Raw genomic sequence first — 16,598 nt, forward strand, 5'->3', positions numbered from 1 at the left:
GATAACAGTCCATTGCTCCAGGATTAGCGTCAGTATTAACAGTAACAAAACCGCCTTTCCCGGATTACCGTCAGCATTAACGGTAACAAACCGCCGCTCATGCTAATATTGTTGATGATGTGATCGCAAGGGCGTGAGGCTGCGCGGCGTGTGCCCGTTGGCGGCACAGGCGCGCGCGGCCGCCGTTTAACGGTTGGAGGTGGTGACCCCAGTGAAGAGATGGCGGCTGCTGGAATCGCTTCTCTTCAGGTCGAGCGGCCTGTGGCGAACTCTGGTTTAGATCAATCCTTCCCCGCGGATCAAAGATTAGAGATGCAGCAGGTTGGCGAACTCGGGTCAAGGAACCGGAGTAAGAGCGCTGGTTCGTGGGAGAGGAAGACCGAGAAAAGCCCTGGATCGTGGAGGAGGCGGACCGGGTGAATCGTTACTATTCCACCGAACTGGTATGTGAAGGAGAACTCGCTTTCTGCGTACCCACCTACTTTGTACAGGAGAAATGAGTTTTCTCCTATATTTAATATCACTCCATATATATATATGTATATATATGTATGTGTGTGGCCCGGTTTAAAGTGTAAGCATAGTGAAAATATAGTCCAGTCAGTGTCTAATGACTCTGTAAACTGATCTGGCGAGATATTACCAGATTAATTGCCCTTTTCTTTTTCGTCAAATGTGAAAAGCGAGTTCCCACACACTGTGTATTTCTGATTGATTAATATTAATATGCTGTATCCTGTGAATAATACAAAGCACATGGAAGCTATTAAATAAACACTGGTTTATTAACGAATAGCTTCCTGAACTTAAATTTACAAATATTAAATAGTTCTGTATGGTAACCAAGTAACTTGAAGATCAAAGGCTTAAATCTGAATATTAATCTTTTGTTTTATTCCTGCCAAATCATTGGTATCAAAATGAGGATTTGCTAGTTTTAGAGGACTGCCAGGACCCCCAGAGGCATCAAGCTTTTGTCCATTTGTCAGTTTACTGAAATTTTCTGTATTTGGTGACTTACTTAATGCACTATTCCTGCTCTTGTGGATATTTATTTTATTAAAAATCCTGTCTATAACATGCACATCTTATTGTCACTATTTTTCAGCAACATTATTGTGTCAACATTTAAAATAGTATTTTCCATTGTCAACATTCACTATGAGAAAACTCAGAAATCCCTGCTTGCATTCTGTGTATTAGTGTATGTTAAAGATTGTGTCCTCTCATTCTGTTAGGATTTGACAGCTTATTTGCTTTTTTCCAAAAGATTGAAAGAAACTAGAGATTGAATTGTCAAAGCTTTATGTCAAACAAGTTTATAATTAACACGTGATGTGCTCAATTATTAATTCAACTGCCAATAAGACAAAACTTGTCAGGTCATCAACCTGAAATGTTAACTGTTTCTCTCCACAGATGCTGCCTAACCTATTGCATATTTCCAAAATTTTTTTTCAGATTCCCAGCATTACAGAATTTTTCTTTTGTACTTCTTAACTGCAGTATGTTTCACAAGAGACCACACGGAATGCCCACAACCTCCTGTTTACTACAAGATACCACACTGTCAAACCATTACATTCAGACTAAAATTAGTATATTTATTTACAAAGTGTTGATCCAAATACTTAGGAACCAAAAATGGACTCAGTTTACAAGAGTTTACAACAATCCTCTAGAATATGTTTCTTTCATTTCATCCCTAATTGCCTATCCCTAAATGCCCTTGAACTGAGTGGCTTGCTATGCCATTTATGAGGTCAGTTAAGAGTCAACCACATTGCTATGGATCTGGAGCCACATGGAGGCCAAAACCAGGTAAGGATGGCAGATTTCCTTCCCTAAAGATGGGTTTTTACAACAATTGATGATAGTCTCAGTACTGGTGCCATGAAACTAGCTTTAAATTCCAGAATTTTTGATTAGTTAATCAAATTTAAATGTCACCAACTGCTGTGGTGGGATTTAAACCTGTGACCCCTGGGTTTCACTGGGCTTCAGGATTACTATTCCAGTGACATTACTAGTACATCCCTGTCTCTTTATCACACGTTCCAATAACCTGCAAAACATTTAAAGGAAACGGTCTTCCTCAGGCTATCCAATGCAAAGCTTTTACATGGGTGAGGCAATATTCCTGCCATCGCATGGAAGCCATCTAATTAGACTAAGCTGAAACTGAGCAAAAGTTGAGTGTTTAGGTGAAAAGAAGATTTTAGCAAGTTGAGATATTAACTATCTTCCTTACAAGCATATTCCCTGATGCGTTCAGTCATTAAGCATAATTCATTTTGTCTATTTCCTCCACCCCCACCCCACTCTGGGTCTGTGGACTCAAGTATTTTAACATTTCAAAGAAGTATTGCCCAACCACCCTTCACAGCAGCTTAAATCAGTTTCTGAGTACAGACACTGTCACAACTTTTTATTGATACTATGGATATATATGGTCAATTTTAGCCATTTTCCTGACAGAGACATGAGAAACTCTTTCTGATACAACTAACTGAAGCCAACTTTTTACCAGCCTCATGGTGGATGATATGGTGTACTTGGAAAAGGTCCAGTGAATGTCAATCATGGCTCAGTTGGTAGCATACTGATGAATCACAAGGGTTTGGGTTCAAATCCCACTCCAGAGCTTGAGCACATAAAAAGTCAAGCTGGCATTCCAGTGCAGTACTGAGGGAGCATTGCACTATCAGGGTTGCTGTCTTTTGGATGAGATGTTAAACCCCGGCCCCAACTTCTTGTGAGGTGGATGTTAAAGATCCTATGGCAGTATTTCAAAGAAGAGTAGGGGAGTTATCTCTGGTGTTCTGGCCAATATTTATCCCTCAATCAACATCATAAAAAAACAGATTATCTGGTCATTATTACATTGCTGTTTGTGGGAGTTTGCTGAGCTCAACTTAGTTGCCATATTTCTTACATTACAACAGTGACTACACTTCAAAAAGTATTTCATTGGCTGTAAAACAGTTTGAGACATCCCGTAGTCATGAAAAGTACTATATAAATGCAAGTCTTATTTTAAAGAGCATCATTTACTAAGGCTTAGTCTGTTTACTTCAGAGGAATGAAAACTTTGAGGCAACAGGAAGCCTGTAAAGTACTAAAGGGCTGCATAGCATGTCTTAGATTAGATAATTCCAGTTTAAACATACTGGGGGGGTATGAGTAGTTTAAACAATGTAAGAGTAGGCATAGATTGGATGTTAGGTAGTTTTTCTTTTCCAAGAGAGTAGTGAACCTCTGATGTACAGCCAGCTGTTATGGTGGGTGCTGACACTCTACATGCCTTCAAGAGGGAGCTGATCTGATTCCTAATTGGGTCAGAGATTGCAGAACCTAGAAGGTTGTATTTTCATAAAAAATACTCAATGAGATCAAACAAAAACAGAAAATGTTGGAACAACTCAGGTCTGACAGCATCTGTGTACAGAGAAACAGAGTTGACGTTTTGAGTCCATATGACCCTTCTTCAGAACTACAGAGAAGTAGAAATGTAATGAAATTTATGTTGATGAAATTAAATTCATGAAATATATGTTTAAGAGGGGTGGAGCAGGTGAAGCTGGATAGAAGGCTAGCTGGGGGTAAAGGAGAGATTGACAAAGATGTCATGAACAAAAGGACAAAGGGAGTGTTAATGGTAGTTATCCCTCAAAAATGATTTGACTGAGCTGACTATATTCGCTAGAATAAAACAAGTAGATAGAGAAGGTTGCAATTTACAATTAGTATTTGATGCTCTTCTGACTTAGCTGAAATGATCCTATGTGTGGAGTTTTCCGTTCCCGTTGGCATCGGGCGTCATGGTGGGCGTGAGCGTTCAATATGGCGGGAAGGCCGAAAATCATGCCATCATGAAATTGGTTTGCAATTGTCTGCTCCACCCGTCAATGGCGGGCCACGTTTCCTGCCACCGCATGTTGGGAACTTCATTTTAATACATCTGCATATCATTATAAGCCCTGCTCACCAGAATCATCCTCCCACGCTGGATCATCTGCAAACATGCCACTTGTTTCACAACAGCGTTTATATGGCATGCACCTGGCGAGCTGCACTTCGAGGGGAACTCGGAGCTGAGTGAATATTAATGTTGCACAGCTCTTGCGAGGGTCCCTGTTGGACTCCAAGGTTGAGGTGCCATGCATTCAGGTGAGGGCACAGGCAAGTCGATTTTTCCCAGCTGGCTGACAGTGCGGTGCTGGGGCAAGGGCCGTACTGCAGTTGGGGCGAGTTGTGGGGGGGCAAGGGCTGCACTGTGGTTGGGGCAAGTTGTGGGGTCAAGGGCTGCCCTGGGGTTGGGGTGAGTTGGGAGGGGGCGGGGCTGCACTGTGATTAATGGTAGTGCACAAGCACATGCGGTGCGGTGGGGAGAGTGGGGTGGCAGGGAGGAGGGAGGGAAGCAGCCACACAATAGGGTGACCTTGTATAAAGTGACCATTGTTTCACAGCTCAGACAGTTCAGGCGCAGCCACATTGATATGATTGGAGTTGGACCTCCAGTTTATCTGCTTACTCGAGCAATGCAAAGGCCTGAAAGTGCCACCAAATGCTCCAGCACTTTTCACCCCTCAGGCACAGACTGAAAACGAATGAGCGTTTTAGTGGACTGCAGAACAATTGAACATCTGGGCATGTTGTACAATCTCCTTGCAATAGCTGGCCATGGAGCAGTCACTGGTGGAGGTGCTCACAGCCCCTTGCAGTGTCATCATTGAGGTTTGGACCAGTCTTCCCCATGGTTCAAGCTAACAGCGCAGCCTTGCAGCGCGGGTTAGGAGAATGACTGCAGCTGAGCTGAGTGCACAGCATGCAGTCCAGTGGGCGAAGCTGCCACCAATTGGTCAGGTGGAATGGGGCAGAGGTGAGTCGGGTTTTGGGCAACCATGCAACACACTAATTTCTGGCCATCCATGTGGCCAGTGTGCTCTGGGATGTGGTAAGGGGCCTTCAAACTTAACCAAGAGAGATTCTCAGTACATCCATTCTAATCCACACATCTCTCTCTTTCAGCCTGCGGCAGGAATACATCAGAGGCATGGAGCCTGGTGACCTAGCTGAATGCCATGTGGCTTATGGAGAGTGGAGACGAAGGTGAAGAAAGCAACGGAGGTGCCTGGCTAGACAAAGGGAGGAGCAGCACCCTGAGGAAGAAGGGGTGGCCGCTGAAGAACCACAGCGAGCTGTCGCTGGTCCGCACCGAGCTAGACCCAGGGTCTATAGAAGGCACTTGTCGTTACTGCAGATTACCGAGAACCAGTGTTGCCGAAGACTGCACATGTACAGGGCACTGGTTGACATCTGCCAGCTACTGCTGGATTTGGGGACATGGAGGGCCTCCACTGCCAGTGGCCATGAAAGTGACCACGGTGCTCAGTTTTTATGCTAGTACTCCTTTCATGGCTCCACAGGTGACCTATGTGGGATATTGCAAGCCTCTGTGCACACATGCATCCATGAGGTCACGGACACCAGCTTCACAAAGGCACACAACTTTGTGCATTTCACCCAGGATCAGGAAAGCCAGAAAGCAAGAGTGCTGGGATTTGCCCAGATGTCAGGTTTCCCACAGGTGCAGGATGCCATCGACTGAACTCCGTGGCAAATGCGGTCATCCACGTTAACCGCAAGGGCTTCCACTTGCTGAATTTTCAGCTGGTGTGCGACCACCACAAACACGTCCTGCAAGTCTGCACAGGGTTCCCAGGGACTGTCCATGACTCCTAAATTCTCGGTAGGTCTCAGATCCCTGACGTCTTCCAGGGTCCAGAGAAGCTGCAGGGTTGGCTTCTCGGACAAAGGCTACCCACAGGGGACGTGTCTAATGACACCCATGCGGCGGCCTTGGAGTGCAGCAGAGAGAAGGTACAATGAGGGTCATGCTGCAACTCGCACCTTGGTTGAGCAAACCATCAGAATGTTGAAAATGAGGCTCCAGTGCCTGGACCAGTCTGGTGGAGCCCTGAAATACAGTCCACAGAGGGTGTCACTCATCGTTTTCACCTGCTGTACCCTTCACAACCTGGTGTTGCAACGGGGAGTGGAGCTGGCTGAGGAGGAGATGGAGGAGCTGCACGTCTCTGATGAGGAGGACATCGCGTATGAGGGTGAGGAAGCCCTCGAAGGCAAGGATGATGGTGATGAGGCGCTGGCCAGATGAGGCAGGCAAACTTGGAAGGCCCTCATAGCTGCTAGATTTGTGGAGGAAGATGACAACATGCAGTTAGGAGACACCATAGATCCTCACATTGCATCTGTGAACATTTGACTCCTGTCTGGCTGATGGCAGTGCACATAACCTCTGTGATAAGGCTCTTGTGATGGAAACGCAGCGGATGCCCATAGTTGCTACACTCCATGAGGATGATGATGACATGCAGTGGGGACGCTCCATAAATCCTCACATAGCTTATGTGAGTATCTGGCTGACAGCACCTCACTTGCGCTCTGTGAACAGGGCCATATCATGGAGATGCAGTGAGGAAACTTTAACTTCTCCTGATCCTATGACATTCTTCGTGAGCTGAACCCTTCAGGACCACGCTGTCCTGGACACAGATGCGAATGAAACGGGGAGTCAGCCACACCTCAAAGGTGCTGGGAGCACATGGAGAGAATGACGGAACTCTGTGCCTTCGGTCCAGGACGTTCTGGCAGCATTGATCAGCCCCATTGAGGTGCAGACATGACTGATGTGACCAGTGACAGTAAAGGCACACCATCAGTGTGCTGGGAAGGTTGCACAAAGCACAGGGAAGAGGCCCTGGACTATGACACCTGCCTTTATCTTGTGCAGCAACCAAGGTTTCACATCTGAGTGGCATGAACACTGCTCTCATCAGAACAAGGAGCCATAGACAAGGAGACATTCTTGGGAGTTTATTAACAAAGTGAACATTATGTATAAGTGATTAACACCCATGCCCAGGCTGTGCAACTACATATTAACCTTCCTAACCCTGCCGCTATGCCCCTGTGCTCCCTGGACATCCACAGCGGACGTTGAGGCAGCCTGCTGTGTGGCAGTGGCACCCTCCTCAGCCTGTGGAGTAGGGTCACAGGAAGAGGGGATTTGGATGGGCTGGACACTCCAGGAGTCACCTTGGGGTGGATGGCCCCGTGGTGTGCACTTGCTGATCCTCCTCCCTATGGGTGCCTGATTACCGCTGGCATACCCCGTGAGGAGAAGGGGAAGCTGGAGTGAGTTCAAGCTACCCCCCACCCCTCTCGTGTTGACACTGTTGGAAGCCAACTATGGCATCAGCAATGGCCCTGCACTGCTGAGTGGGCTGAACTCCAAAGTCCATGGTGGCCGCCATCCTACCAGTGTTGACCTTGGTGCGTTTGCATGTCGTCGCTATCATCTCCGACTGAAAGCCGATAGACTTCTCCAATGTGCCTTGCAACCTGAGGAGTGCAGCAGACATCCCTTCCTGATGTTCTCGAGCTTGCCTTTGCAGCTCCTGCAACTGAGGCACAACCGAGTCCAGAGGCTCGTCATCTGACTTGGACTCAGCAGATTTCTGGCCTCCAGTTTTCCGAGTGCCAGAAACCTGGGAAGTCCCTGTCTCCACCTACTGTGGATTAGATGGTGCGATGTGCTCACCAGATTGTGACCCTGAGCCTACTTTAAAACTTAGTCCCACTGAAATGTGTGTCTTTGCACTCGTGGAGGGTGTGGGTGAGTGCTGTGATGGGTCGTCACTGAGGGTTTCAGCAGATTCCTCTTCTGAGGTGTCTTTGGAGCTTGAGTCAAAGACCTGGGTCATGGACTCCCTCAGCTGTTTCCCAAATGTGCCTGCGAAAGCAAGGAGAGATAATTAGTGCATGTCAGTGGCTTGTGACACATCACCCGCAGCATGGTTGTCTGATGGATGTTGCACTGATGAATTCTCACTTGGTGAAGTCGGCGGTGCTCAACCATCTTCACTGGCCAGCTGGATGTTCAAAGCCCATGAGGACCTTGATTTCAGGCATTCCTCCACCAGTCTGCGACCTCTCCCTTCTGTTGTATGCCAGTTTGTCCTACATGAATACAGATGGAGAGAGTGTAAGCAGGACACCTGCCAGGCCAGATGATAAGTATGCCTGGCATCTTTGGGTGGTGAGTGGTGCCATGGATGGGATGAGGACAGTGAAGGTGTGTGTGAGAGAGGGAATGATGATGTCCCTTGAACTGACAGTGAGTGAGACCCCTGTGGATCTATGATGGGTTTGTGAATGTGTGAGTTGAGAGTGATGATAAGAGTGACTTACCCTGGTGGAACAGAGGAGATCATTCATTCTCTTTCAGCACTGGTTGGCTGTCCTCTTTTGCAGGGCATTGGCGCTGACCACTGCTGCCACTGCCTCCCATGTTGGATTTGTCACCCTGTTTGCTGGCCTTTGCCCAGAGTGGGGGTAAAGGACATCGCGGTAGGCCTCCACTGCATCCAGTAGACACTCGAGGGAGGCATCGGTAAATCTGTGCACAGCATATTTCCTCCTTTTGGCAGCCATGACTTTGCAGCAACTTCCTATCTCTTGAGTGCTGACTCTTTGCAGTGGTGGCCTTCAAATATGGCGCCCGGTTTACTGAAGGCCTGATGTGAGGGCAGGATGGGTGAATGAGAGGACGCCTTGCCAGCGACCTGGCTTGTTTCCCGGGAGTACATGATTAATGAGGCAGGATTGGGACGATTCGGCGTGAAAAGGCAAAACATCCTTTTTCCCAGCCGTTACCGCACTTAGTGCAAATCTGGGATGAAACGGCCCTATATCTCCATAATATTGTCCAACTTCATCCCTGCCTCATTTGCTGCTGGAACCCTCATGCATGCCTTTATTACCTCTGGACATGACCATTCGAATGTACTGCTGGCCAGCCTCCCATGTTCTACCCTCAGTAAAGGTGAGGTCAATCCAAAACTGTTCACCCATCACTGTTGTGCTCACTGATTTGACACTGACTCCTGGTTAAGCACTGCCTTAATTTTAAACTTCTCATCCTTGTTTTCAAATCCATCTCTCTGGCTTCCACTCTCCACCTCTGTAATCTCTTCCAGTCCTGCAACGCTCCGAGATATCTGCACTTCTTTAATTCTGACCTCTTAAGCATCACTGACATTAATGACTCAGCATTGGTGGGCTGTGCCATCAGCTGCCAAAGCCCTAATGTCTGGAACCTCTCAGCCTCTTTACTTCTCTTTCTTCCTTTAAGACACACTTTAAAACCTACTATATTGATCATTTGTATTAATATCTCCTTATGTGGGTCAATGTCAAGTTTAGCTTTATAAAGCTCCTGCAAAGTGCCTTGGAATGTTCTATAAAGTTAAAGGTGCTACATAAATACAAGCTATTTTCTGACTAGGCTTTTTTCAGAAAAAAACATTTCATACTACTTAGTTGTTAGAATGGACAATAAAGTCTCTTGGACTAGTAACAATTTACCACAGGCTTGAAGTGATGGAATAAACCTAATGAGAAGGAGACTCACCCCCTGTGACACTTTCACCATGTGAAACTTCCAACCATGCAGATGGAATGTAGAACTGATTTTCAGTAAACACCAAGCACTTGTGTTTATATAGTGCCTTTAATGTAGTGAAACTACAGGCACTTCAGGAGTGTTACCAAGCAAAATTTGGCATTGAGCCACACAAGTATATATTAGAGCTGATGACAAAGTTTGATCAAAACATTAGTTTTAAGGAATGTTTGTAAGGAAGAAAGAGAAATATAAAGGTTAAGTGGGGAAATTGCAGAGCTTCAGGGCCTTGGCAGCTGAAGGCATCACTACCAATTGTGGAGTGATTAAAATTGGGGATGATCCAGAGGTCTGAATTGAAGGAGTGCTGATATCTCAGAGGGTTGTAAGGCTGGAGGAGATCAGAGCTAGGGAAGGATGAGGCCATGGAGGAATTTAAAAATAAATACTCCATTTTAAACTGACTAACAAAGAAAAAAACTAAAATTGCCTAATATTTACAACACAGAAACAGGCCATTTGGCCCAGTAGCTCCATTCCTGTGTTTAGGATACACATAAGCTTTGTCCTGCCTTCTTCAATCCCATTTCTTGAACTACTTCTTTCTCCCACATGTTTACTTATCTTCCCCCTTCAATGCATCAGTGCTATGAACATACGAATTAGGAGTAGACCACTTGACCCTTCGAGCCTGCTCCACCATTCAATAAGATCATAGCTGATCTGATTGTAACCTCAACTCCATATTCCCACCTACCCTCCGATAACCTTTCACCCCTTGCTTATCAAGAATCTATCTACCTCTGCCTTAAAAACATTCAAAGACTCTACTTCCATTGCCTTTTGAGAAAGAGCGTTTCTAAGGCTCACTGCCTTCTGAGAGAAAACATTTCTCCTCATCTCTGTCTTAAATGGGTGACCCCTTATTTTTAAACAGTGATCCCTAGTTCCAGATTCTCCCACAAGAGGAAACATCCTTTCCACATCTATGCTGTCAAGACCCCTCAAGATCTTGTATATTTCAATCAAGATGCCTCTTCCTCTTAGAAACTTCAGCAGATACAAGCCTAGCCTTTCCAACCTTTCCTCATAGGAAAACCCTCCCATTCCAGGTATTAGTCCAGTAAAGCTTCTCTGAACTGCTTCCAACACAGTTACATCCTTCCTCAAATAAGGAGACCAGTACTGTACACAGTACTCTAGATGTGGTCTCACCAATGCCCTGTATAACTGAAGCATAACCCCTCTAATTTTGTATTCAATTTCCCTTGCAATAAACAATAGCATTCTATTAGCTTCCTTAGTTACTTGCTGTACCTAGATATAAATCTTTTGTGATTCATGCACTAGGACACCCAATTCCCTCCTCAGACCTCTGCAGTATCTCACCATTTAGATAATATACTTTCTATTCTTCCTGCCAAAATGGACAATTTCACTTTTGCCCACATTATACTCAATTTGCCAGATCTTTGCCCACTCACTTAACCTATCAATATCACTTTGTAGCCTCCTTGTGTCCTCTTCACAACTTAATTTCCTACCTATCTTTGTATGATCAGCAAATTTAGCAACGATACCTTCGGTCCCTTCATCCAAGACATTTATATAAATTGTAAAATGTTGAGGTCTCAGCACTGATCCCTGTGGCACACCACTCGTTACATCTTAGCATCCAGAAAATGACTCATTTATGCCTCCTCTGTTTCCTGTTGGCAAGCCATCTTCTATCCATGCCAATATGTTACCTCCTACACCACGAGCTTTTATTTTCCGCAATAACCTTTGATGTGGCACCTTATTAAATATCTTCTGGAAATCTAGGTACAGTACATCCACTAGTTCCCCTTTATCTACAGCACATGTTACTTCTTCAAAGAACGCCAATAAATTGGTTAAACATGATTTCCCTCTCACAAAACCATGTTGACTCTGTCTGTTTACCTTGAATTTTTCTAAGTGCCCTGCTATAACATCTTTAATAATAGCTTCTAACACTTTCCCTATGACAGATTTTAGGCTAGGTGGCCTGTAGTTTCCTGCTTTCTGTCTCCCTCCCTTTGAGGAGTTACGTTTGCTATTTTCCAATCTAATGGAACCTTCCCCAAATCTATGGAATTTTGGAAAATTAAAACCAATGCATCAACTATTTCACTAGCCACTTCTTTTAAGACCCTAGGATGAAGTCCATCAGGACCCAGGGACTTGTCAGCCCGCAGCTCCAACAATTTGCTCATTACCACTTGCCTGGTGGTTGTAATTTTCTTGAGTTCCTCCCTCCCTTCCATTTCCTGATTTACAACTATTTTTGGGATATTACTTGTATTCTCTATGGTGAAGACCATTGCAAAATACCTGTTCAGTTCATCTGCCATTCCCTTATTTCCCATTATTAATTCCCAAGACTCACTTTCTTTAGGACCGATGCTCACTTTTGTTAACTTTTCTCTTTTTTAAATATCTATAAAAAAATTTCTATTTGTTTTTATATTTTTAGCTATCTTTTTCTCGTACTCAAATATTCCTTCCTTCTTAATAATTTAATCATTCCCTGCTATTTTTATACTCTGTCCAATCTTCTGACCTGCCATCCATCCTTGCGCAATTGTATGCTACTTCTTTCAAGTTTGATAGTATCTTTAAATTTTTCCATTAACCACGGATGAATTTTTCTTTTTCGGAATGTACCTATTCTGTGTATTCTGAAATATCCCTTTAAATGTCTGCCACTGCATCTCTATTGACCTATCCCTTAACCTAATCTGCCATTTCACTTTAGCTAGCTCTGCTTTCATGCCCTCATAATTGCCCTTATTTAAGTTTAAAAATTAATCTTGGACCCACTCTTCTCTCCCTCAAACTGAATGTAAAATTCAATCATGTTATGATCACTGCTAACTAGGGCCGCCTTCACTATGAGATCATTAATTAATCCTATCTCGGGTCTAGTATAGCCTGTTCTCTGGTTGACTCCAGAATGTCCTGTTCTAAGAAACTATCCCTAAAACATGAACGCCTCATCTAAACTACCTTTGCTCATCTGATTTTTCCAGTCTACATGTAGATTAAAATCCCGCATGATTATCACCATACCTTTCTGACAAGCTTCCATTATTTCTTCCTTTTATACTCTGTCCTACCATGTGGGTACTGTTAGGGGGCCTGTACACCACTCCCACAAATGACTTCTTGCTTTTATCATTTCTCATCTCTACCCAAACTGCTTCTACATCTGGCTTCCTGAACTTAGGCCATCCCTCTCTATTGTGCTAATACCATCTTTAATTAATAGAACCACCCCAACACCTTTTCCCAGCTTCCTGTCCTTCCTAAATGTCATGTACTCTCCAATATTCAGGTCCCAATCTATATCATCCTGCAGCTATGTCTCTAATGGCAATAACACTTATTTCTATTTGTGCTATCAGTTCATCTGTTTTGTTTCGAATGCTATGTGCATTCAGATTCAGAACCTTTAGTTTTGTCCATTTAGTATTTTTGTAGCGTTTAGCCTTACCTGCAGATTTACTCTTAGATTTGTGCTCTCTATCCCTTCCTGTCATGATCCCATTTCCTATATTAGTACTTTTCTCTCTTGCCTTGTCCCAACTCTGATTTACCACATCTTGCCGAATTTGATCCCTTGTCCCCACTGTTTAGTTTAAAATCCTCTCTACTTCCTTAGTTATGCGGCTCGCTAGAACACTGGTCCCAGCATGGTTCAGGTGTAGACTGTCCCAATGGTACAGCCCCCATTTTCCCCAGTACTGGTGCCAGTGCCCCACGAACTGGAACCCACTTCTACCACACCAACCTTTGAGCCACGCATTCATTTCTCTAATCTTATTTGCCAGATGCCAATTTGCAGGTGGCTCAAGTAATAATCTAGGGATTATTACCTTTGAGGTTCTGTTTCTTAATTTGGTGCCTAACTCCTCATACTGACTATGCAGAAACTCTTTCCTTGTCCTGCCTATATCGTTGGTACCTACATGAACCACGATGACTGGATCCTTCTCCCACTCCAAGTTCCTCTCCAGCCCTGAGCAGATGTCCTGAACTCTGGCACCAGGCAGGCAGCCTTCTGGACACTTGCTCTTTGCTGCAGAGAAAAGTATCAATCCCCCTCACAATACAGTCCCTTACTACCTCTACATTGCTTTTTGCTCCCCCACTTGAATGGCTTCCTGTACCCTGGTGCCATGGCCAGTCAGCTCGTCCATCCTGCAGCTCCCACTCTCATCCAAACAAGCTGAAAGAACCTCAAACTTGTCAGACAATTGCAAAGGCTGCATTCCTGGCCTCTGGGTCCCCTTACCTACCTCACTCCTAGTCACACCCTCCTGTCCCTGACCACTGACCAAATCAGAAGACCCTATCCTAAGGGGTGTGACCGCCTCCTGGTACAAAGTGTCCATGTAACTTTCCCCTCCCTGATGCATTGCCGTGTCTGCAGCTCAGCCTCCAACTCAGTGACTCTGAACCGAAGCTCCTCGAGCCGCAAACACTTATTGCAGGCATGTTTGGCCTGGATCACAATGGCATCCAGAAGCTCGCACATGCTGCAACCACGACACTTCACCTATCTGCCATTCTTGATGTGTTTTAATTAACTACTTAATTATTTTATTCAATTAATTATTTTACTTTTTTTATATATTTTATTAACCTTAGCATCAGTTTTTATAATATTTTAAACCTTTGGAATGGAATAGACCTTAACCACTTACCTGATACTCACCAAACAGCTAGTTAGCTTCCCTGTTGTAGAGTAAAAACCAATTCCTACAGAGTGAAAAAGTTAGAAAAAGCAAAGGAGCACCTCCTTCCCCTAACTCCAGCACTCACCCAACTCCCAGCATTCTTGTTCAAAGTCGTACTCAAGTGCAAGTGACCTTCATCTATTCTTCATGGTAGTCTGTTACACATTCTAACCACCAGGTGGGTAAAAAAGTTTCTTCAGGATTCCACTGCATGGTAGTGAGCAGGTAATTGCTGTGTAAGTGCCACTTGATAGCACTGCCAACGACACCTTCCATCACTTTGCTGATCAACTGTAGACTGATTGGGTGGTAATTGGCCAGGTGGATATGTCCTGCTTTTTATGGACAGGACGTACCTGGGCAGTTTTCCACATTGCTGTGCGGGTGCCAGTGTTGTAGCTGTACTGAAACAGCTTGGCTAGGGGCTCTCCTCATTGAACCAGGGTTGAGCTCCTGGCTTGATAGTAATGGTAGAGTGGAGGATATGTCTGGCCATACAATTCTTCTGCTGCTGATGGCCCATAGCACATGGATGCCTAGTTGAGTTGCTAGATCTGTTCAAAATATATACCATTTAGCACCGTGCTGGTGCCACTCAACACAATGGAGGGTATCCTCAATGTGAAGATAGGACTTCGTCTCAACAAGGACTGTGCGCTGACCTTAGCTTCTGACCTCATTACAGCCTTGGTCCAAACATGGACAAAAGAGCTAAACTCAAGAGGTGAGGTGAGAGTGACTCCCTTGACATCAAGACATCATTTGCCCTGGCAAAACTGAAGTAAATGGGAATCAGGGAAAACTCTCCACTGGTTGGAACCATACCTAGCACAAAGTGATTTTGGAGGCCAGTCATCTCAGTCCCAGGACACTGCTGCAGGAGTTTCTCAGGGTAGTGTCCTAGGCCTAACCTTCTCCAGCTGGTCCATCAGTGACCTTCCCTCCATCATAAGGTTAGATGTGGGGATGGTTGCTGACAATTGAACAATGTTCAGCACCATTCACGATGACTCAGGTACTGAAGCAGTCTGTGTCCGTATGCAGCACGACCTGGACAACATTCAGACTTGGGCTAATTGGCAAGTAATGTTCACACCACACAAGTGCCAGGCAATGACCATCTCCAACAAGAGAGAACGTAACCATCAGCCCCTTGACATTCAGTGGCATTACCATCACTGAACCCCTCATTATCAGCATCATGGGAGTTACCATTGACCAGAAACTGAACTGGATCAGCCATATAAATACTGTGGATACAAGAGCAGGTCAGAGGCTGGAAATTCTACAGCGAGTGACTCACCTTCTGTCTCCCAGAGTCTGTTCACCTTCTACAAGGCACAAGTCAGGAGTGTGATTAAATACTCTCCACTTGCCTGGATGAGTACAGCTCCAACAACACTCAAGAAGCTTGACACCATCAAGGACAAAGTGGCCTGCTTGACTGGCACCACATCCACCACCTTCAACATTCACTCCCTCCACCACCAATGCACAGTGGCAACAAAGTGTACCGTCTACAAGATGCACTGCAGCAACTCATTAAAGCTCCTTTGATAGCACCTTCCAAACCCGAAACCTCTACCATCTAGAAGGAGAAGGGCAGCAGATGCATGGGAACACCACCATCTGTAAGTTCCCCTCCAAGCCACACACCATCCTGATTTGGAACTACATAGCTGTTGTTTCACTGTCACTGCGTCAAAATTCTGGAACTTCCTCCTTAACAGCACTCCAGGTGTACGTACACCACAAGGACTGCAGTGGTTCAAGAAGGCGGCTCACGGGCACCCTTCTCAAGGGCAATCAGGGACAAATGCTGGCCTAGCCAGTGACACCCACATCCCGTGAAAGAATAAAAAATCCCTACTGGATTTATTAGTGGCTATCATATAATTACGGTCCTGAATCCTGGTAACGCATACAAGTGGAACCATCTTCTCGACATATACCCTGTCAAACCTTTTAATAATCTTAAAGACCTCTATCGGGTCACCTTTTCTAGGGAAAAGAGCTGCAGCCTTGTTCAATCTTTCCTGATATAAGCTCTCAGTTCTGGGATCATTCTGGTAAGTGTCATTTGCACCTTTTCATGTGCCTCTTTATCCTTTATAAAATAGCGAGATCAGAACTGTTCACAGTACTCCCAAGTCTGATCTAACCAAGGTTCTGTACAAATTGAACAAAACTTTTCTGCTTTTCAATTCTGTTCCTCTGGAAGTGAACCTCAGTGCTTTGTTTGCTTTTTTAATGGCCTTATTAACCTGTGTAACCGCTTTTAGAGATTTTAGCAGAAATTAAAAATTATGAAGGCTTTCCTCTTGATGTGAAAAATGATGAAACTTCCT

General features: G+C 44.8%; 1 long non-coding RNA gene across 1 annotated transcript in view; it reads left to right on the plus strand.

Moving 5' to 3' along the window:
- Positions 1–16,598, plus strand: part of LOC144679710 (uncharacterized) — a 51,533-nt gene that overhangs the window by 19,992 nt on the left and 14,943 nt on the right. Inside the window, exon 2 of the long non-coding RNA XR_013576405.1 lies at positions 22–443. This is a non-coding gene — a long non-coding RNA (uncharacterized LOC144679710). The remainder of the gene's footprint in view (positions 1–21; positions 444–16,598) is intronic.

The sequence above is a fragment of the Cetorhinus maximus genome, chromosome 4 (assembly GCF_964194155.1).
Source record: "Cetorhinus maximus chromosome 4, sCetMax3.hap1.1, whole genome shotgun sequence".
Classification (NCBI taxonomy): domain Eukaryota; kingdom Metazoa; phylum Chordata; class Chondrichthyes; order Lamniformes; family Cetorhinidae; genus Cetorhinus; species Cetorhinus maximus.